Genomic DNA, 22,621 nt, shown 5'->3' on the forward strand with positions numbered 1-22,621 from the left:
TGTAAGAATACCTGTCAATGACAAACCCAAATTTGTTCCTACAATAGATTTTGATTTGACACGTAGCCTTGGGATTGATGTCTTTGTTTTGTCCATTTTATCATGGATAATGCTCAAATACTCCTTTGGAAACCGCTCTGACATAATTCTATGGGCATAGTAGCAATATCTTCCACACATAACAATCTTGTTATGTTTCGTCAACCTACCTCGTGCCTTTTCTTCCAACTCTTTTGTAGTTGCTGACTTCATTTATGCTTTCAACACAATACATTCACTGCATTTACTAAAGTTGGTGTTCTTTGAAAATGCCACATCTCGAAACTTAGTATTCCAGATCTTGCTCATTGTTGGTTGTGATATTGATGGGTAATTGAGCTTTTGAAGAGCCTCATTGATCTCTTTTAACAAATAATTTTGTGTGTAAGTCGAAGGAAGCAGTCTTAAAGGAGCAAATGTTCCATCTTCTTCAACTTGACGTGTTTGATTTGGTGAAAAATCTGAATTATCCATTACAATTTTGTGCAATATTTCTATAGCTGCCACTGTGTGAGCTCGTGCTTTGCATGTGTTAGTGTTACCATGAATAGCTTTGATCTGTCCATGTTGGAAATAATGCTGGTAGTTATAGAATGTGCTTTGAGGAATTTTATGTATCTTATACCATGCTTTCTTACAAATAATATTCCCATTAAATCTCATGTCCTTTACATTTCTAGCAATAGGTGGTAGGCCATGGCCATGGCCATGGCCGCTTGACATCACTGTGTTTGACATGAGTGAATTCAAGACAAATTCTCTAATACCATTTGTATTTATTTGTCTCATACCCCTTCTAGCACCTGCAATGGCCTTCCTATCGACATGTTGAAGACAATCTTTTCTACAACATACATCTGCTGCCAAAAGTTGAATTTCTTTCTCTTCATCTATTTTTGTTTGACATTTTGTAGTTTTTTTTGTAGCCATAACTTGTTTAATCCTTTTATATGGCCTTGTTACATTCATATCAATTGAGTTTCTATCTTTTTCATTACAAAGGTACCCATCCCATTTGTTTAAGGGATTTGTGTCCTCTATAACATCCCATATCACCATTTCTTTGGTTGGTTCCTTGAACTTTTCCTTGACCCTTAATATCACACCTTTGTTGTCCACCAACTTATTTATTGGCCATCTAACCAAACAATGTATAGACTTATCTCCAATTTTGCATATCTCACAATTTCCATCTATCTCTTCTAGAAAAACACCAAAATCCATTTCACCTAGTGTTTCACCCTCAACAATGTGATCCTCGCGGACATGAACTAGCATTCCTTTGGCAATGCACATGCTTGTTCCCATGCATTCATGTGTACGAGAAACCTTTGCACCTATGAATTTAACCCTATCTTGGGGAATATTTATGGCATGATCATGACAGTGAGGCTCCAAATCTGATTCTGGCCAAATTTCATAAGATTCTAATGCACCCCCAAGTGTATGCTCAAACCCTGTTGGATGTGGTAGAGAAACATTATGTTTTAACACCTTTTCAATTTTAACCACTATGCATCCTTTCTTTACCATCTTTCCATGCACTTTATGCCCAAGCTCTGTATTGAATATGGAGCCCTCGCCCACCTTCACTCCATGTTGTAGAAGATTTACCTTGTCTCCAATAGAAAATGTAGAAGAAACATTTGTACCTATAAACAAATGTAAATAATGTTAGTATTTACTCGAAAAAAGAACATTTATTATAGTATCAAAAATATATAACACAATCTTCAATATTTTGATTTACCTATGTGGTGTCTCAAATCCAGAATCTTCCATGGATGTATGTCCCCTTCATTAACATCATCAACAATGAAATGTGGTTGAATGAGATCAATTATCAAAATTGCAACATAACCAACATTAAGCTTTTTTCCAACATAATAAGTTCCAGACTCTACAGATTCAACCCTTGCTAGCCCAATGACTTGATCATTAATAAGGAGATCAACATAGTCCCCTTTTGCCAAAATTATATTTTCCATTGTAGCTTGCATCAATTCTGTAACAACAATTACATCGTAACTTGTAATTAAAATAATGAACCGTGTAAAGTGTGACTTCATATTTCCCCAAAAACACACAACTTCTGAAAAAGTAGTATAAATGCAAAAATAAAAATATTATGGTTGTCATGTTGTATCTAATGAAACATTGTTTCCTCAAATGAAAGCTAACAATCAATATCATTCCTTCTACTACAAAGATAAGCATATTGCTAGAAGCAACATTACATGGTCAAATAAATCTAGCACATGCTAGATTTCCTTCTAGCACAAACACAAACACATTGCCAATAACAATATTCTAAGGCGAAGGAAATCCACCACATGCTAAATTTTCTTCTAACGTAAATAGAAGCATATTACTCACAAAAACATTTCAAAGTAAAAGAAATCTTACACATTATAGAGTTTATTGTAGCACAAACACAATCACATTGCCAAAAATAACATTGCAGTGTAGAAGATATCTAGCATACGATTGATTTACTTCTAGTACAAAAAAAAGCACATTGGCAACAATAACATTGTAGGGCAAACAAAAGCCAACAAAATCCAACAACTTCTATCACAAACACAATCACATTTCCAACAACAATGTCGCAAGGTAAAATAAATTTAATGCATGCTAGCTTTACATGTAGCATAAATACAAGCATACTACCAATAACAACATTTTATGTCAGAAGAAATCTAATGCATGCTATATTTCCTTCTAACACAAACAAAAGCACATTACCAAGGTGAAAGAGATCTAACACGTGTTATATTTCCTTCTATAATAAACAACCAAATTGAAAACAACAACATTGCGTAGCAAAAGAAATCTAACACAACTTCTAGCCCAAACAGAAGCACAACATTTCCAATAACATTGCCAAAGTGATGGAAATCTAACACTTGCTAGATTTCCTTTTATCATAAACAACCAAATTGACAACAACACTATTGCAAAGCAAAAGAAATCTAGCATAGTTTCTAGCCCAAACGCAAACACATTTCCAATAAAAATATTGCAAGGTGAAAGAAATTTAACGCATATTAGCTTTACATGTGGCACAAATACAATCATACTACCAACAACAACATTGCATCCCAAAAGAAATCTATTGGGTGTTATGTTTATTTTTAAAACAAATCAACAAAGTGTAATGGTGATTATTTGTTGTGAAGACCCATATGGAAAGTGGCGTAATGCTAATAAGACCAATGCAGCTACTGCAGGATACCCACTCACCTTTCCCTTTATCCTACAAAAAAACTCTGAGGTGTGAAATCCTTTTTTTGTCGAGTGTTTTCTTGTAAGAGGGGAAAGTAATGAATAATTCTCACTGCTAGAATATATTTATTTGGGGAAAACAGGGTGAAAAACATGAAGCCTCATCACTTCAAAATTTGTGTTTCCTTGGGGGGGTGGTTGTTCCTCTAATGGTTGATTTCCCGTACTAATTAATGTTTCCTTTCGCTGACACATTTTTCCTTCCACTAGGTTGTCAACAGGAATCTTATTATAAGAGAATATTCATCTATTGTGCTCCTTCCAAATTTCCCAAAGGATGAAACCTCGAATGAAATTTCAGGTAAGGTTCACCACCTCGTTTTTTGTATAATGCACCCGCCATTTCTTTATTGTTTCTTGTATGCTCTCTCGACTTTGGTTTCTTTATCTAAATATTGAGGCTAATTAGTCCCATAGTGCCTCCATATAGTTACAGGTGTTGAGTAAATGATTAAGCCTCTCTTTTGTGTTTTCGGAGAGGAAACATGAAGAGGAACCTATAAATCCTCTCTTTATAACTTTGTCCTGAGTTAGGACCTTCTGGTGTAAAATCAATGACATGAAACTTTAAATTTATGGCCAATGTGGCACCATCCAGTTTTCTCCACGATGGATCATTTGTAGCAGTATATCCCTCACTAAGATAAGCTTTGACTTCCTTGAGATTGAACTCCACATCTTCTTTTTTCCCCCATTTGAGTTGGTCTTGTTCATTATTAAACATAATTCTTAATTTTCTTAGTTCCTCTGTTAGATACTGAATAGCTAAGTCATTCTGGGTTGGCCGTTGAAAGATATTAAAATTCCATCGCCTCCATTTGTTATTTTCTAGTCCTTGATCCTAGAATTGGTAGAATTCTCTATACTCTTATATTTATGTGCTTAGTTTGAAGGGATGTCATTCCTCCCTGCATAAATTAGCTTATTTCTACCACGCATCATCAGAAAATAGGGCCTCCTTTCCATTTCTGAATTCCCAGAATAGTATTTTTGCATTATACCTCTTTTATTCCATGCTAAATTCCAAATTGCCAACCCCTGAGTGGAACTTGATAACCAAACTAACTTTTTTGTATGGAAATTAGGTGCATATTTTGATTTCCAAAGCCTTTCCCAAGGTGATGACCCCCCTTTTAACCATCTCCACCATAATTTTGCTCCATTTTCTTTGTTGGTTACCTCTGGATCTTGAAGACCTAGCCCACCTGCATCTTTTGGTTTGCACTCTATTTAAGGCCACTAGTGCCCAGTTTCGTTTCACCTCTACCCCTCGCCACAAGAAGTTGCTTTGGATGTCCGAGATCTTTTGGGAGAAGGGAGGATAGAAAACATATACCTTGGAATAGCTTGTAGCACTGTGTTTGTTAGAATCATATGACCACCCAGGTTTAGGGCTTTGACATTCCATTGTTTCACCCTATCCTCAAGGTTTGATACAATTTTTTCCTAATTGGAGTTCTTCTAGGCTTGCACCATTAGAGGGACCTCAAGGTACTTTGATGGGAGGGATTTAAACATATATGCCCTGGTTTTTTACCTCTACATGGTGTAAATATCTTGAAAATATGCTTTTAGATACTCTTTCGGAGATATTACTACATCGCAGTAATCCATTTGTATCTATTTTGCAAAATATTAAGCATTATATTTTGCTTAAACAGAATATATTGTGGGAACTTTCTATACAAATTGATGAGCATTTTGTACAGCACGGCTAAAAGAGAAGCCCTTATGATCCTAACCTCTACTGCAAAGATCAAGGGGGGATATTGTGATCATCGTTGTGTATGTCGATGACTTAGTAATCACAGGCAGTTATGAGAAGAGAATTTTGGCAAGATTTGAAAAGGTCCTTTGACATGACCGATCTTCGTCTATTGCATTAGTGTCTTGGTTTGGAGGTGTGACAAACACATCACCGGATATTTTTATATAAAAGAAAATATGCCAAGACACTTATTGAGAAATCCCATATGAATGGTTGTAAGCCCATGCAAACTCCCATGGAACCAGACCTAGTAGGAACCGCACCTCTTATCATTCAAGTGACACGTAAGTTACAATGTGGCACACAAATAAGTAAAGTAACATGGAACTGGCACTTGCCCCATTAATCCAACGCATTCAAAAACATCTGGAGGTGTTGAAAACCATGGAATTCACCTTAGTTCAGTGGTTTTCGAATGTGTTGGTGGATAGGGTGGAAAATAAAGGGGTAGATAATGTCCATTTTCTCACCGACATGATGTGCAAGTTTTCAGAGGGCTAGCTAAAGGAGGAAAGCCAAAGGTTGGAAGATAGAGATCACTCCACGCCATTAAGGCAGGTTGATAGAGAAGGGGTGGGCCCGAATCAGGACAGTGATCTACCAATTCATACGAACAAATAATCCTTCATTATGAACATACTTAGGAAACGAGAAGGGGTATGTGTCTGCAATACAAGGATAGAGTGATGGTTAATCATGGGAAGGAGAGGATTTCCCCCATAATAGATTGTTAGTGTGATCGTCTCATTAATAGGAGATGTGGCAAGAAGAGTGGGAAGGTACAAAATCAAGAGGGGAAACATACAAGAGCAAGGTCAGGGTGATTATGATTTTGAACAAACCGCTAGCAAGGGAAAATGAGAGGAAGGTGTTGTGGGGAAAAATGCCTATGCAGGACGATCCTATCCACCTAAGGTGTGACAGTGCCTTAGAAACAAACAGAGACAACTATTCTAGTATTCTTCCATTATGAATTAAGAATGAAGAGAGATGGATGGACTAATCGGTGTCTTCCGTTTGTCCCTCGATCCAGTTTCTCTTCTCTTTGAGAGTTCCCAGCTACTTGCCTTCTCGCTCGCCCAGCTTCAATAGGTCCCTGCAAGATCACAAGAAGAGAACACTACACAAAGACACAGATTCATATTCATAACTAGTTCAGGATTAGAAATAAACTAAACATACTAATGCAATCATACATCAAATACACATCAGCATATAGGAGAAACCAACATAGATTTATTGATGAATAACAAGGTTCAGGAAGAGATACAACCCAGAGGGCTCCAATCCAGCATCTCCTTCCCAGCAAATGAAATTCCTATCTTCACCTTCCTTCAAAGAATTAAGCACCCAATGATTCCAATCTCAAACCAACAGCAATTCTTTGCAATAACAAAATTCCAGCCTCTAGATCTCACGGAGGAGAGATCCATATATAGATGTTTGGAGAGAGGATGAGTCAGCTTGAGATCTGACTAGTTTCCTCTCCCTCTGTCAGTTCTTGCTTCCACTTGGAGACTAAGAGCCTCTTACTCATCACTAGTCGAATTCCTTGAGGCAAGTGTCATTGGAGAAGATTCTGGAAGCTTCCAGGGTCTTTCCACCTCGTTGAATGAACTTGCCATTTGTCACTTCCCGCTCAGCGCACCCTGGTAGTGCTTCTACCTGCATTGCAGTGCACCTAGCCAGTGCAATCTCTACATTTCAGCGCAGACAGCTAGTGGAGGCTCTGAATTGATCTTGAATTTACTTCTTTTTGAGCAATTTATGGTGGAGAACTTCTGTGAATTGCTGTGGTTTGTTAGCCTTGTTCCTCTAGGGGTAGGAACAACATGTTTAGGGACTTTAGATCCCTTGGATTATGGACATTTCATGCTCAATGTTGTAAGGCACAAAAATGTCTATAACAGTTGCCCCCTAAAGTATGAGGCCGTTTATCGGGTGAAATGCTTTATTAGGAGGATCCGAAGTTCATTCAATGCTGGGAGGAGACCTGTAATAAGATACAATACAATACATTATTTTCATACTGCTTTCATGATCTAGCTGAGGCGGGCATTCCCATGCTCAGCTTTATAAATTCATTTTTTTGTACATAGAATAGACAATCGTCTGATGGTAGACTGATAATTTTGATGAAATTATCATCCTTTGGGTAGGATGATTATCTGCTGCAATGATGTACATGTCAATGTCCTTATATTTCCTGAATATATATCGCAGCCCGGATGGATGAAACTAGATTCGGGGTCTTCAAACTCGTTCGATCTTCACTCTAAGTACAAGTCGATCCATTTGAGAAATGTTCTGAAGTCGAACATGGAAAGACATCGCTTGATTACCGGTCAATGAGGTAAACCGTTAACAAGCACGAGAGGAATCACCGATAATGATAATGACCCTCAAGGTACTGCAGTACAATTCACGTGGTGTGAATAAAGGACTTGGCGTCGAACACCACGCAAAATCTTTCGGTCGAAGGTCATTGATGTATACCTGTCGTCGGAAGTGAGAAACTTGCCATTGAGGCATGCAAGCTTCAAAGTACTGAAGGGGTTATTCCTAGATCAACTTCTTGGATAATGAGCTGATGTCGACAAGAAGTGATCTGTCAAAGGAGGGCCTTAATGTATCCCACATCAGTGACACGGAACGGAGCAAATGATTTTGATGGAGGTGAAAACGATCTGATGACATATGATTCAGGGTGGCGGTCATGAAAGGATGAAGGATAATGTATGGCAGTGGATGGGACACGGTTGACTTCTCTGAACGACTTCTCTTGAACATATGGCGACACTTATGCGATGGATCGGTAGCATTACCCCAAATATTGATGGTATGGCGAGACCATGGTGATGTGACCGGTGAATGAAACAACCCAACCTGATTGTGGTACGGAGGAAAAGTGTCATGTTCAAGAGCGACTTGCTACCATCAAAGTTTTCTTGAGTTTCTCCCAATTTTTCCCCAGTCATTGCTGACCAGTACCTCTTTATTTTTGTCAAGCTTGAGGAGGATAACATATGCTTGTTCTATAACTTGCCCTTCGGGCAAGCCCATCGCTATGTTTTAACGAGCCTAGCGATAGTGAAACTCGTTCTCGTCTAAAGACAAGTTTGTCGCTATTTAATGTTTTTAACGAGTCTAACGACAAAGATAACTCAGTCCTTTTCATTTTTAGAGAGTCTGAAAAGGTACGTAAAGTCAACTCCGAAAGTCCTTTTTCGTCATCTAATCCCTTAAGTCCGAAAAAGTATAAAACAATACAGAAGGGATGAGTTTTCGATAGTTTTAACAAGCCGAACAAAACAAGCCCTCCATCTTTTTGTGCAATAATCCCTCAGGTCCAAAAAGATTAAAATCTAGAGGAGGGATAGCACTTTCGGTCGCTTTATCAAGCTGGAAGGCCAAAACTCGGCAATCTTTTCACATTTTACGAGTCAGATGAAAAGAGCTTAAAGAAGACTCGTCTTTTGAGGAACGAGTGATAAAACGGGTTAGCAGCTGATTCCAGGTACGGGTTGGAATTTTCCAATCACGGCAGTGTCACAGGGATGGCTAGTGAAATCACTCTTCGCAGTTGTTCCTCAAAATGGGTAAACAATCATATGGAGGTGAACGATCGGCCAATGGAAAAGTGGAGGTGACGGTGCAAACACGACCAAGGCTTTAACGGCTAATAATGTTACATTCACGGTGGTTATTTACTGGAATGGTTCATTTTTTAACGAGCTTAAACGCGGGTGGAAACATTTTCTCGATCTTATGTTTATTTTTTAACGAGCATGAACTATGTGCTAAAACTGCTCGGATCTTGCGTTTATTTTTTAACGAGCATGAACTGTGTGCTAAAATTGCTCGATTAATCCAGTCATATGATAAGAATGTCTCATTGAAGATGCTATTTTTTATGGAGCTTAGATCTTACAAAGCTTTGCTCCGGATCCTTTCGTTATGCAAGTTCAGAAACGACTAATCCTACGAGTTTAAAGGGTTAGACCTACAGGTTTAAAGGGAGGACCTAAAAATTTAAAAAATAAATAGCCGCCCCTTGCTTGCACTCCAAAAGGTTTGCATGCCCCCAGGCATAAAGTACGATTTCAAGGTTACCCCTTCTTAGTCCAATAAAACATTTGTTTTACCGGGAGAGGCCTACCTCTTTCAGGTTACCCAAAGATTGTCTCGTTAATCTTTCAAACAAAACACTTCTTCGGCGATATCTACCGAAATAGACAAAGGTGAGAGACTTCGTCTGTCAACTCACATAACTTTGACAAAAGAATCTTATTCTAGAATAACCCTCTTCCAGCATGGGCGGGGTACAGACTAGTCATATTCTCCCACGGAAATCTACCTTATACCCAAAGTTTTCCTGCCGAAGCAGACCAGGACGCATGCCCCCTGGGTTCCAGTCATATCCTTCCGGATTACTCGCGCTCATCGGGAGGACAAACCGTGGGTTGAGACATTTCTTGCGTGAAGAGACCATTTAAGGAAGGTATATGACTATTTGCGATGCGTGATCCGGGAAATGAAAGCTGGTCCATGAGCTTGACCACTCTTCCTTCGTGCGGAAAACACATTACTCTAAAGAGTGAGGAGACGATGGCTCCCATGCAATATATATAGTCTCGTCCAAGGAGTAGGTTATAATCCAAGGGTCCTTGAACGACCATCACGTTCATTTGAACGGTCTTCCCTTTTAATGTGATAGGCACATTGGGGAGGATCCCTAAAGGTCGACTGGTTCCTTTATCAAAGCCTGTCTAATTTCTCATTTCAGGCAAAAGCGCTGGCGAACCAAGCACTCTCCAAGCAATAGAGGAAGGGATACTCACAGATGCCCCCTCATCAATGATGGTGCCAGCCATTACCATTCTATATATTTGAACGATAATTCTGAATGGTATGCTTGCTGGCAAACGGGGTCTGCCTAGTTGGTTCCAGTCGAACGAGACAACTAGGTTGCTTGGTGGTGGGACCGAATATACGGCCGGGTATGACTCTGACGAAGTTCCTTCCTGCGATAAAGGAATGGGCAAATTGCCCCCTCGTTCGTCGGAGTCTGTGTTGATGAAGAGAATTTGGACGGTGTCGTCTTTATTCTCCTCTGTGATGGTATCATTCGAAGATAGAGCCTCTGAAGGCAAAACCGAGTCAACTGCCGCCTCAACCTTTTGACTTTCATCAGGTATAGATTTAGACGGTTCATCCTCAATGATAGGTGCTTCGGCTGACCACCTGAGTGGGCCAGCCGGGTTCTCAACTAGTGAAGGACTTGGCAGGAGTTTTTGATATCCAGGAGGAAGTTGCACTGGTAAAACCAGGCGATCTTCCAAAACTCTTTTAGCCTCGTCTAAGAAGGGACAACGGTGGATGGCATGGCCGCCTTCACACAGTTTGCCGGGAAATCTAGCTTTCCCCCTATGTCCTGTGGCTTCACTTTCACTAGTTGACGGTGTGCTGTCAACATGGCTATCAGAGGTTGACGCCACCGAATTGTGAAAACGGGGAGACCAGTCCCTTAGTATCCGAGGGATGCAGGGACAATCTCTGTGGAAGTGGTCTCCCTTGCATATGACACATGGCGATTTAGGCCTGGTCAGTGTTGTGTGTGGATTTTTGTCAGACGACACTTGTTTGCCCCCAGTCGCTTTTGGCTCCTTCTTCTTCTTCTCTTTCTTCTTCTTTTCCTTCTTCTCCTTAGGAACTTGGTTTTTTGTTTTACCAGTTCCATCAAGCGAAGAGGAAGGAGGAGAGGAAGAATTAGATGAAGTAGAAGGTTGGTGGGTAACTCTGGTCTGGTCTAACTGTTGATTTGACTGTTCAGGAATAGTGGTGTTATGAACGACATTGGATGAGAAGAGCCAAACCGGCAAGCCAATTGTCAGTCCTGGAAGCGACAATGTGGCCATATGGGGCGCACCAACATCTCCCCAAGAGGAGAAGGGACTAGGATTTCCACCAAGGGGAATTCCTTGGTTGGTGTGCTCCATTTTCTCAACCTAAAGATCAATGCAGGAAGAAGGGGTGATTGTTCCGTTTAAAATAAATTTTAACGACGCTTTAGACACAACTTGCTTTTTCAATTTTAAAGAGTCGATAAAAAGCTAAAGATGACTCTAGTCTCCTTCGATGTTTTAACGAGCCCAAAGTGACAAATGCTCGGATGGACTTTTTCCGTTATAGAGTCTGAAAAAGGCCAAAAGGAACTGCTCTGGAGTTCTAGGTAGAGGGTGTGCCAAACTTTTCGCAAAACCGCAGAATACTTTTTAAGGTACGGGCGGTCAATCTTCCTGAATGCTGTGTTCAGTGCATTGCGATCAGTAGGGCGGCCGACACGGCTTCCTAAGGATAAAGGTTTTATGCCTATAGGGGTCTCCCAACATATACTCGACGGTACGTGGGAGCACAATCCGTACTAGCGCTATCGTCCCTCAGGAGGAATCACCCACCATCAGCGAGATCGACAGTCACCAGGCTTTACGACGCCGAAACACGTCTCTAGCCTAGACCTCTATGTTGTGCGTTAAGTTACAAAGCGTTGTTAAGTTCATTCAATTTATTTTAGGTTGATCTTTTTAGAAGTTTGCCTTTTGAGGTTCACCACGAGATGTATGATCCAATTCCTAAATGCAGTCTAAAGATGATAAGCAAGCTTTTATATCTTTTCAACAATGAAAATCCTAGCTACAAAGGGAAAAGAAAGACACCATCTTTTCTCAAAGAGCAATCAGCACACTCTAAATGCACTTTTCCTAAATCAAGCATGCAAACTATCAAAATGCAAATGCACAATGCAGGTGTTTTTTTTCTGCTCTCTTAATATTGATGCCTAAAAAGAAAGCTTTTTGTACAACCTTGAATTTGCTTTTAAATGACAAATACAAACAAGTTTACTTTTTCGAAATCAGAAAGGGTAGAAGAGATTACAACACTTAACGATTTTTGAAATGAATACTTGTTTTGACACTCAAAAGAGACAAACTCAAACCAAAAGCAAAAATGAATGTATAACCAACTGTAAACAGCCAATGAACTCTCTCCTAAGATCACAATCAACAGATCCGAATCAAGGGCTACAGGATGACTATTTCACTCTTGCAATGGAAAACTGTAAGTGACGCCACAAAAACATATAAACACTCACAGTCTTTTTGTACAAAAGGAGGTGGAATTTAAGCAGAGAAAAGGAGTTATCAGACAAGTACCTATGCTGGTTACAGGCTGCAAAAATCAGAGATCAAAATAGGGCAAAACAGAGCAGAGAACCCCAGCTGCACAAGGCCTAACTGGATCAACGCACCCTCAACACAGAGGTTTTGACATTCAGCACAGGTAGCCTTCACGGGACCTGCGTTGAAATGCAAAACCTCTTCACAGGGTCTGTGCTGAAGGAGAAACGAGAGTTCCTCACTGGGTTCTGGGTCACAGTTTGCTATTTAATCTACAGTTTCAGGCCAAATCAAAGCAACAAGCAAGGTGTAATCAAAGGGATGCTTTGAGGGAGGACCAAGATCTATCACAAAGGATCATCAAATCATTTGTGAGTCCATTGTTCAGATCATAGACAAATCCAGTGAGTGGATCAAAGCAGCAGTTGTCTACTTTGCATCCGAGAATAGCAGATGCAGTTCGATTGCTACTCTTGAGTCTATGAAACAAAAAATGATAGAGACTCAAATAAAATGACTAAACAGATCTCCCCAGTGGAGTCGCCAATTTGTTGTGGGGAAAAATGCCTATGCAGGATGATCCTATCAACCTAAGGTGTGACAGTGCCTTAGCAACAAATAGAGACAGCTATTCTAGTATTCTTCCTTTATGAATTAAGAATGAAGAGAGATGGATGGACTAACAAGTGTCTTCCGTTTGTCCCTCGATCCGGTTTCTCTTCTCTTTGAGAGTTCCCAGCTACTTGCCTTCTCACTCGCCCAGCTTCAACAGGTCCCTGCAAGATCACAAGAAGAGAACACCACACAAAGACACAGATTCATATTCATAACTAGTTTAGGATTAGAAATAAACTAAACATACTAATGCAATCATACATCAAAGACACATCAACATATAGGAGAAACCAAGATAGCTTTATTGATGAATAACAAGGTTCAGGAAGAGATACAACCCAGAGGACTCCAATCCAGCATCTCCTTCCCAGCAAATGAAATTCCTATCTTCACCTTCCTTCAAAGCATTAAGCACCCAATGATTCCAATCTCAAACCAACAACAATTCTTTGCAATAACAAAATTCCAGCCTCTAGATCTCATGGAGGAGAGATCCATATATAGATGTTTGGAGAGAGGATGAGTCAGCTTGAGATCTTACTAGTGTCCTCTCCCTCTGTCAGTTATTGCTTCCACTTGGAGACTAAGAGCCTCTTACTCATCACTAGTCGAATTCCTTGAGGCAAGTGTCATTGGAGAAGATTCTGGAAGCTTCCAGGGTCTTTCCACCTCGTTGAATGAACTTGCCATTTGTCACTTCCCGCTCAGTGCACCCTGGTAGTGCTTCTACCTGCGTTGCAGTGCACCTAGCCAGTGCAATCTCTGCATTTCAGCGCAGACAGCTAGTGGAGCCTCTGAATTGATCCTGAATTGACTTGTTTTTGAGCAGTTTCTGGTGGAGAACTTCTGTGAATTGCTGTGGTTTGTTAGCCTTGTTCCTCTAGGGGTAGGAACAACATGTTTAGGGACTTTGGATCCCTTGGATTATGGACATTTCATGCTCAATGCTGTAAGGCACAAAAATGTCTATAACAGAAGGACGTCCACAAGTACACACGAATGAACAACAACATCGCTAGCAGGTCAGAGTTACTAAAAATTGAGAGGGAAAGTACTCAAATATAGGCGAGGCAAGTCTCATCTGGGGTGTCATCTTTAAATCATAGCTAGGGAGCAAGCTTCATCGACATAAGGCAAAACACTGAAAGGTGGTGTAATTGTGAGTTGGTGATAGTAATTTCTATGAGGGAAATTCAGTTATCAAGGAGTGCAATGAGTAAGAGCTAAAGTGATGCTAGTAGGCCAAGAGGTAGTTCCCGCGGATGCTCAGGTCTTTGAGTTTTGCAAACAGACATGCATGGAGGAATCAGCGGAGGTCGTTGCTAAACAGTCACACAAAAGGGAAGGATATAGTGGAAATCTGGGAGAGTGAGGTTCGAAGACATTGTAGGGCTATCTTTGATGGTAGAATAGAGGAGGAAGGAGATTGGATCATCAACACAGGGAAATCCAAAACATAGATGAATGTGTACCAAAAGACCTTGGAGACCGCTTGGCATGTCAAGACTCTAGTGGAAAAGCTGCAAGCAGAGGCAGCACAGTAGAGGAAAAAGAGGCAACTCGAGACAGAAATCGAGTTAAAATCTATAGACCAAAGCCTAAAAGGAATTGAAGAGGCTCTCAAGGGTTTGGTTAACATATAGAAATTCCATGTTGGCAGAATTGGGGATCTTAACAAAATGTTCTCAATCTATCTAAATTATATCGATAATGTGGATATATCGATGGGTGTAGAGATAGGAGATTTCACCCACTTGAGGAAGTATCGAGTTCGAGAGGCTTGCGCTGTAGGCAACTGTCCACTGACAACCCTAGAGGCTCCAGCGACAACCCTTGTGGAGGGCCCAACAATGGGGCCAACGACGATAACAACTCCAAGCAAATAATATTGTGTTAGTTGATCATGGCATCGACCAATCTTTTGTTTAGTTTTGTGTTATGTTTATATAGGTAGTATTGTAGTTATTTTGTCCAATTTAGGTCTGAAGATCAGAGCTATATAGATATTCAGATAGGCAGACCTACATATAGTAGTAGTGGGAAGGGGAACTTTTTTGAACTATATAAGGGAAAGTAATGACAGAAAAATCTAATGGCATGTCTGGTTAAATGTGTGACAAAGAGAATCTTCTTCTACAACTGGTTTGGTAAACCAACTACTATTTTTGTATTGTATGTTTATTTAGTAATATATTGAAACTTTACTAACTTACAAAAAATTTATCTTATTATTTTTCCCTTTAATATATTATCTATTAAAAATATATGCTACATATTAAAATATATTAAACTCTTAGAAACTTAATCTTTCTTATAAATATAAAATATTTGATATGATAAACATAAAATTTTATGTAAAAAAATTAAAAAATATATATTGTGTATTAAAATATATTGAATTCTTCAATATATTTTTTACCACTGGATGATGTGGAAAGAAATTTCATGAGGAATTTGATACCATATAAACTTAAAATTTTAATTACTAAGTCAACTATATGGGGTTATCAGGTTATCTTCCTTTTCAGTATGTTCTGTTCAAGCAGACATGTTTTGTATGAAAAAAATCTAATTTAAAAGTAATTAAATTTTATTACTGAGTCAACTATATGGGGCCTATCTTACCTTTCAGCTGTTTTTTATTAAAAAATATAAAAAATTTACAAGAATATTTGTTTACGAGGTGTTTGGAGAAATTTGATCTCTCTTTCAAGGCCCAACAAGGTTCAAATGGATTTGCTCTAATGCAAGTGAGGACTAGCTTCATTTCGAGATAAGGTTTCCAAGGTGTGAATATGCGAGGAGCGTTTACCATTCCACCATAGCTACTATTATCGCAGAGGAAGATGTTTCTCTACTCCTTTATTGTTTCCATTCTCATCCTCTTTTTAAGTGTTATAAGTAAAACCAGATAAACATAACAATAAAACTAACTGGGTACAGTGGAACATAAAGTGAATTCCAAACAAATGCCCATATTTCAACTCTTTTTGTGCCTTTGTGTAAGAAAGGTTGAATTTTTATTTTGTATGAGCACAATGATGACTCGAAACTCTGTCTTGTGTGTCAGTGTCTGATCTATGGAAAAAGATAAATATAGATTTTAATCACTCTTGAATAGACTGTAATTTTTTTTTGGCATTGCATGATGTTGAAAATAGTTAGGTGGATTAGTGCAGAGCTTAAGAAGATATTGAGTTTAATGGCACAACTGACACCATGAAAGAATCTTTGGAACAAGTGGTGGAGTAGATTGTGCCTGAGCAAAGGGTTGCAACAATGTATATGAATTTGGAAAAGGCCCCCATGTAATGGTGGGTAAGCACATCAAATCAAGTTTCACTCATGGCATGATATGATAGAGGTACTTAATGATAAAGGCCTACCAGAAATTGGGGCTCCACTAGGTAATAACATTTTGGAATCCAGTTCTGTCAACCATCCCCTACAATTCGGTGGTACTTCCAATCCAATGGGATACATGTATTACTAGGAAGTCATTAGGAGATATAGGAGGTTCCTATTTAACTATGGGTTCATAATTTTATGCAAACCTTAGAGCCATTTCCAAAGAAGTGATATCTTGAGGTAAAAATGCAGTGGCAGACAACTAGCTAGGTTGAATTATGACAAAGGTTCTACAACACATTATATAAATCTACAAGGAGGAGGCACAGATTGCAAGTTTGATAGAGTTCATTTGGTGTTTCCAATAAATGGACCACCCACAAAGTCTAATAATAGGATCCCCAAAGGAGTACCCCTTGAAGGAACTTTACCATCTGTGGTATAAAGAAACTGGTTCCCTTTTGAAACTATTGATAATGTGGTAGGTGGTATTTCTCTGGAAATGAAAAGTATTGATCTCCTTGTTGTGTTGCGATTTGTTGATAGTGTATGGGAAGATGGTGAAAATAGTGGGGAATAAGATAGATCTGCATTCTATTTAAAGGATCATTTTTCAGCAAGGAATGTGTTGTAGTGTAATTAAATCTGCATGTTGTTCCGAAGATTTCTCAATCAAATAGATCTGCAATCTTTTTAAAGTTTATTTCCTTCGAAACTCAGTGAATATCCAGTGTTGGGTTGTGAAAGTGTGCTTGATATGTAACTTGGACAGATCCTATCTGGTGTAGAGTATCCAGTGTTGGGTTGTGAAAGTGTGCTTGATATCTAACTTGGACAGATCCTAGCTGGTGTAGAGTACCCCTCAGGGTCCACTCAAGCTCACTACTATGTTATTGCTAATTCACTAATTTTTTTTGAAGCAGCACTAGCAGTTCTAGTTCCAGTAGTATATCTAGTAGTATAACTAAGAGCATATATATGCATATGTAGCAGCAGAACAAACAGAGTAAGTATATGAACCTTGAACCAAGCTAGCATCATGATCAGCCTCTGTTAAGGAAATATTTCCACGTGTTGTGGGGGTCTCACCACACCAAACGCATCTTAGAGACCCTTGTCATGACCAGGTCAGCCCTGTAACTTCACTGCCTTCTAACGTGTTTGGAGGTTGTTGTTACCACTAGATATTGGTTTCATTCATTGTTCACAGGTAGCAAACTTTCACTGCCATATTTTGTTGAGAAATATCAGGAGCCTTGAAGGAGGAGGGTAGGGTTAAGCCTTGCCTCCATGTACTCGATCATCCTTTTCATATGGTTGATCTTTTGGGGTAGAAACATGGTTTCTACCTGCCTGCCTAGAACTGCATATGGGTTGTATCAATGGCGGAAATATTCAAAAAAATATTCATTTTCTCTGTTTATCACTTTGTCATGTAGGAAAACGGAGTACAGGAATATGGGTTAATCTGACTCGTAACTGAAAAATTGTTGAGTCTCGTAACTCTTAAACACCAACCCTTTTATAGGGTAATATTTTCTAGAGAAGATAAATCATCCTTTTCATTAAGAAAGAGGAGTACATTTACATATATATGACCCAAAAAACCTCAAAGGTATGCACATCACCAATGCCAACAACAACATCCATCACAAAATTAACTAACATGGACCAAAAATGGACATGAAAAGAACATCTATAAAATTTGTAGAACATGGATAAAATTACTAAAAAAGATAAAAACCCGGATAGTATGGAACATTAAAATCCTAGTTACAAACAAGAATAACCAGTTCAAACAAAAATATTTTATTCATAAGATGACAAAAAGGATAGAATTTCTTGAGATATCAAAAGAAGTGAACCAAATGAAGATCACTGGGGATATGAACATATCCCCTTCTCAATAATTGTAAGCCTCCTGGTTCTTCAAATAAAAAGTGGCCTTCCTCCACCTGTAGATATTTTTTGGACATATAGTCCACATTTTGGTTACATTCCCTCAAAATATGCTAGAATAGTAGATTATGAAAGAGACCCTTAAGAATTTAAATTTGTTACATCTAGTGCTTGAGGGAAAGAACCTTAAAATTCCCCTTCTCCATTATCCAGTCCATCACACACTTGGAATCTCCATAAATCTGACAGGAGATAATGTTCAATGATGTTTCAATATATAAAAGGGCCCAAACTACAAAAACCTTTGCCTTGGTATTAGACTCTGAACAAATATTCAACCAAATATGATAAGACCCATTTCTAGGGAGGAAACTTATGGCACCCGCTCTAGATACACCTAAATGATATGCATCATCAAAGAAACCTGCATTTATAGATAGAGGACTATGAGGGAAGCATAAGGAGTGACTACGAGGAGGATTCAAAGGCTTGACATACATAGAATAAACCCATAATATGAGGCAGGATGTCAGAGATCTCTGCTTTCAAAGATATGTTTATTCTGAACCTTCTAGACACCCCAAGCGATGAAGATAGGAAAGGATTTATAATTACCCATGTTTTTCTCACATAAGAAAAGGAAATGGTCAATATGATACATTGGAACAAGATCCAAAATATTAAATAACGTGATGGTTGCAGTCCAAAGTTCCATGGAAAAATCACACAGAAAAATAAGTGATTGACATATTCAAAGTCCTTTGAATAGAGGATACATATATTTGGCCTAGATAATCCTTTGCACAATAGAGGGTCCCATGGTTATATCTAATTCTCTAAATCCAACCATATGAATAATTTCATTTTTGGAGCAATAAGACAGTCTCGGAACTTATTATACCACCAATTTACCATGGGAAGGGAAGAACACGCTGATATAGAATTATAGGCATGGCAAGAAGTTATTTTCCCAAATGAGGTGTTCCAAGCACAAGCAATTGAACCATCCTCCTATGATAATATTAGACCATTGAGAATAAGATTCTTAACAAAATTTTCCCATTCATATGCTAGAAGACCATGTAGACCCAATTCAGAAGCACATTTCCACCTGATAATAAAAGATTGCAATGAGGAAGACAAGAAAGGATGACACAATATATAAACAGCCCAGAATTTGAGATGAAATATGAGCTTTGGAAATAATTAGTAGAAGGGAGATCCCCTAATAGAAGGAGCTCCAGATGTTATTAACAAACGGGGTTTATGTTTTGCAGTTCAGGCATTGTGCTATTGAACAAAATCTATGGCTATTTTGACTACTTATGATGGGACTTACAGTTCAGTCTTTCCTCTACTTGTAACCATGGATAATTTGCCCTAGTAGTATACCTAAGAGCATATATATGCATATGTAGCAGCAGAACAAACAGAGTAAGTATATGAACCTTGAAACAAGCTAGCATCATGATCAGCCTCTGTTAAGGAAATATCTCCACGTGTTGTGGGGGTCTCACCACACCAAACGCATCTTAGAGACCCTTGTCATGACCAGGTCAGCCCTGTAACTTCACTGCCTTCTAACGTGTTTGGAGGTTGTTGTTACCACTAGATATTGGGTTCATTCATTGTTCACAGGTAGCAAACTTTCACTGCCATATTTTGTTGAGAAATATCAGGAGCCCTGAAGGAGGAGGGTAGGGTTAAGCCTTGCCTCCATGTACTCGATCATCCTTTTCATATGGTTGATCTTTTGGGGTAGAAACATTGTTTCTACCTGCCTACCTAGAACGGCATATGGGTTGTATCAATGGTGGAAATATTCAAAAAAATCTTCATTTCCTCTGTTTATCACTTTGTCATGTAGGAAAACAGAGTACAGGAAAATGGGTTAGTCTGACTCGTAACTGTAAAGTTGCTGAGTCTTGTAACTCCTAAACACCAACCCTTTTATAGGGTAATATTTTCTAGAGAAGATAAATCATCCTTTTCATTAAGAAAGAGGAGTACATTTACATATATATGACCCAAAAAACCTCAAAGGTATGCACATCACCAATGCCAACAACAACATCCATCACAAAATTAACTAACAGGGACCAAAAATGGGCATGAAAAGAACATCTATAAACTTTGTAGAACATGGATAAAATTACTGAAAAGGATAAAAACCCGGATAGTATGGAACATTAAAATCCTAGTTACAAACAAGAATAACCAGTTCAAACAAAAATATTTTATTCATAAGATGACAAAAAGGATAGAATTTCTTGACATATCAAAAGAAGTGAGCCAACTGAAGATCACTGGGGATATGAACATATCCCCTTCTCAATAATTGTAAGCCTCCTGGTTCTTCAAATAAAAAGTGGGCTTCCTCCACCCGTAGATATTTTTTGGACATATAGCCCGCATGTTGGTTACACTCCCTCAAAATATGCTAGAATAATAGATTATGAAAGAGACCCTTAAGAATTTAAATATGTTACATCTAGTGCTTGAGGGAAAGAACCTTAAATTTCCCCTTCTCAATTATCCAGTCCATCACACACTTGGAATCTCCATAAGTCTGACAGGAGATAATGTTCAATGATGTTTCAATATATAAAAGGGCCCAAACTACAGAAACCTCTGCCTTGGTATTAGACTCTGAACCAATATTCAACCAAATATGATAAGACCCATTTCTAGGGAGGAAACTGATGGCACCCCCTCCACATACACCTGAATGATATGCATCATCAAAGAAACCTACATTTATAGATAGAGGACTATGAGGGAAGCATAAGGAGTGACTACGAGGAGGATTCAAAGGCTTGACATGCAGAGAATAAACCCATAATATGAGGCAGGATGGCAGAGATCTCTACTTTCAAAGATATTTTTATTCTGAACCTTCTAGACACCCCAAGCGATGAAGATAGGAAAGGATTTATAATTGCCCATGTTTTTCTCACATAAGAAAAGGAAATGGTCAATATGATACATTGGAACAAGGTCAAAAATATTAAATAACGTGATGGTTGCAGTCCAAAGTTCCATGGAAAAATCACACAGAAAAAATAAGTGATTGACATATTCAAAGTATTTTGAATAGAGGATACATATATTTGGCCTAGATAATCCTTTGCACAATAGAGGGTCCCATGTTTATATCTAATTCTCTAAATCCAACCATATGAATAATTTCATTTTTGGAGCAATAAGCCAGTCCCCGAACTTATTATACCACCAATTTACCATGGGAAGGGAAGAACATGCTGATATAGAATTATAGGCATGGCAAGAAGTTATTTTCCCAAATGAGGTGTTCCAAGCACAAGCAATTGAACCATCCTCCTATGATAAGATTAGACCATTGAGAATAAGATTCTTAACAAAATTGTCCCATTCATATGCTAGAAGACCATGTAGACCCAATTCAGAAGCACATTTCCACCTGATAATAAAAGACTGTAATGAGGAAGACAAGAAAGGATGACACAATATATAAACAACCCAGAATTTGAGATGAAATATGAGCTTTGGAAATAATTAGTAGAAGGGAGATCCCCTAATAAAATGAGCTCTAGATGTTATTAACAAACGGGGTTTATGTTTTGCAGGTCAGGCATTGTGCTATTGAACAAAATTTATGGCCATTTTGACTACTTATGATGGGACTTACAGTTCAGTCTTTCCACTACTTGTAAGCATGGATAATTTACCCTAGTAGTATACCTAAGAGCATATATATGCATACGGAGTAGTAGAACAAACAGAGTAAGTATATGAACCTTGAACCAAGCTAGCATCATGATCAGCCTTTGTTAAGGAAATATCTCCACGTGTTGTGGGGGTCTCACCACACCAAACACATCTTAGAGACCCTTGTCATGACCAGGTTAGCCCTGTAACTTCACTGCCTTCTAACGTGTTTGGAGGTTATTGTTACCACTAGATAATGGTTTCATTCATTGTTCACAGGTAGCAAACTTTCACTGCCATATTTTGTTGAGAAATATCAGGAGCCCTGAAGGAGGAGGGTAGGGTCAAGCCTTGCCTCCATGTACTCGATCATCCTTTTCATATGGTTGATCTTTTGGGGTAGAAACATGGTTTCTACCTGCCTAGAACTGCATATGAGTTGTATCAATGGTGGAAATATTCAAAAAATCTTCATTTCCTCTATTCATCACTTTGTCATATAGGAAAACAAAGTACAGGAATATGGGTTAGTCTGAATTGTAACTGTAAAGTTGCTGAGTCTCGTAACTCCTAAACACCAACCCTTTTATAGGGTAATATTTTCTAGAGAAGATAAATCATCCTTTTCATTAAGAAAGAGGAGTACATTTACATATATATGACCCAAAAACCTCAAAGGTATGGACATCACCAATGCCAACAACAACATCCATCACAAAATTAACTAACAGGGACCAAAAATGGACATCAAAAGAACATCTATAAACTTTGTAGAACATGGATAAAATTACTAAAAAAGATA

This window comes from Pinus tabuliformis, chromosome 7, assembly GCF_031772625.1.
Source record: "Pinus tabuliformis cultivar Carrire ecotype Pingquan chromosome 7, CPIR1, whole genome shotgun sequence".
NCBI lineage: Eukaryota > Viridiplantae > Streptophyta > Pinopsida > Pinales > Pinaceae > Pinus > Pinus tabuliformis.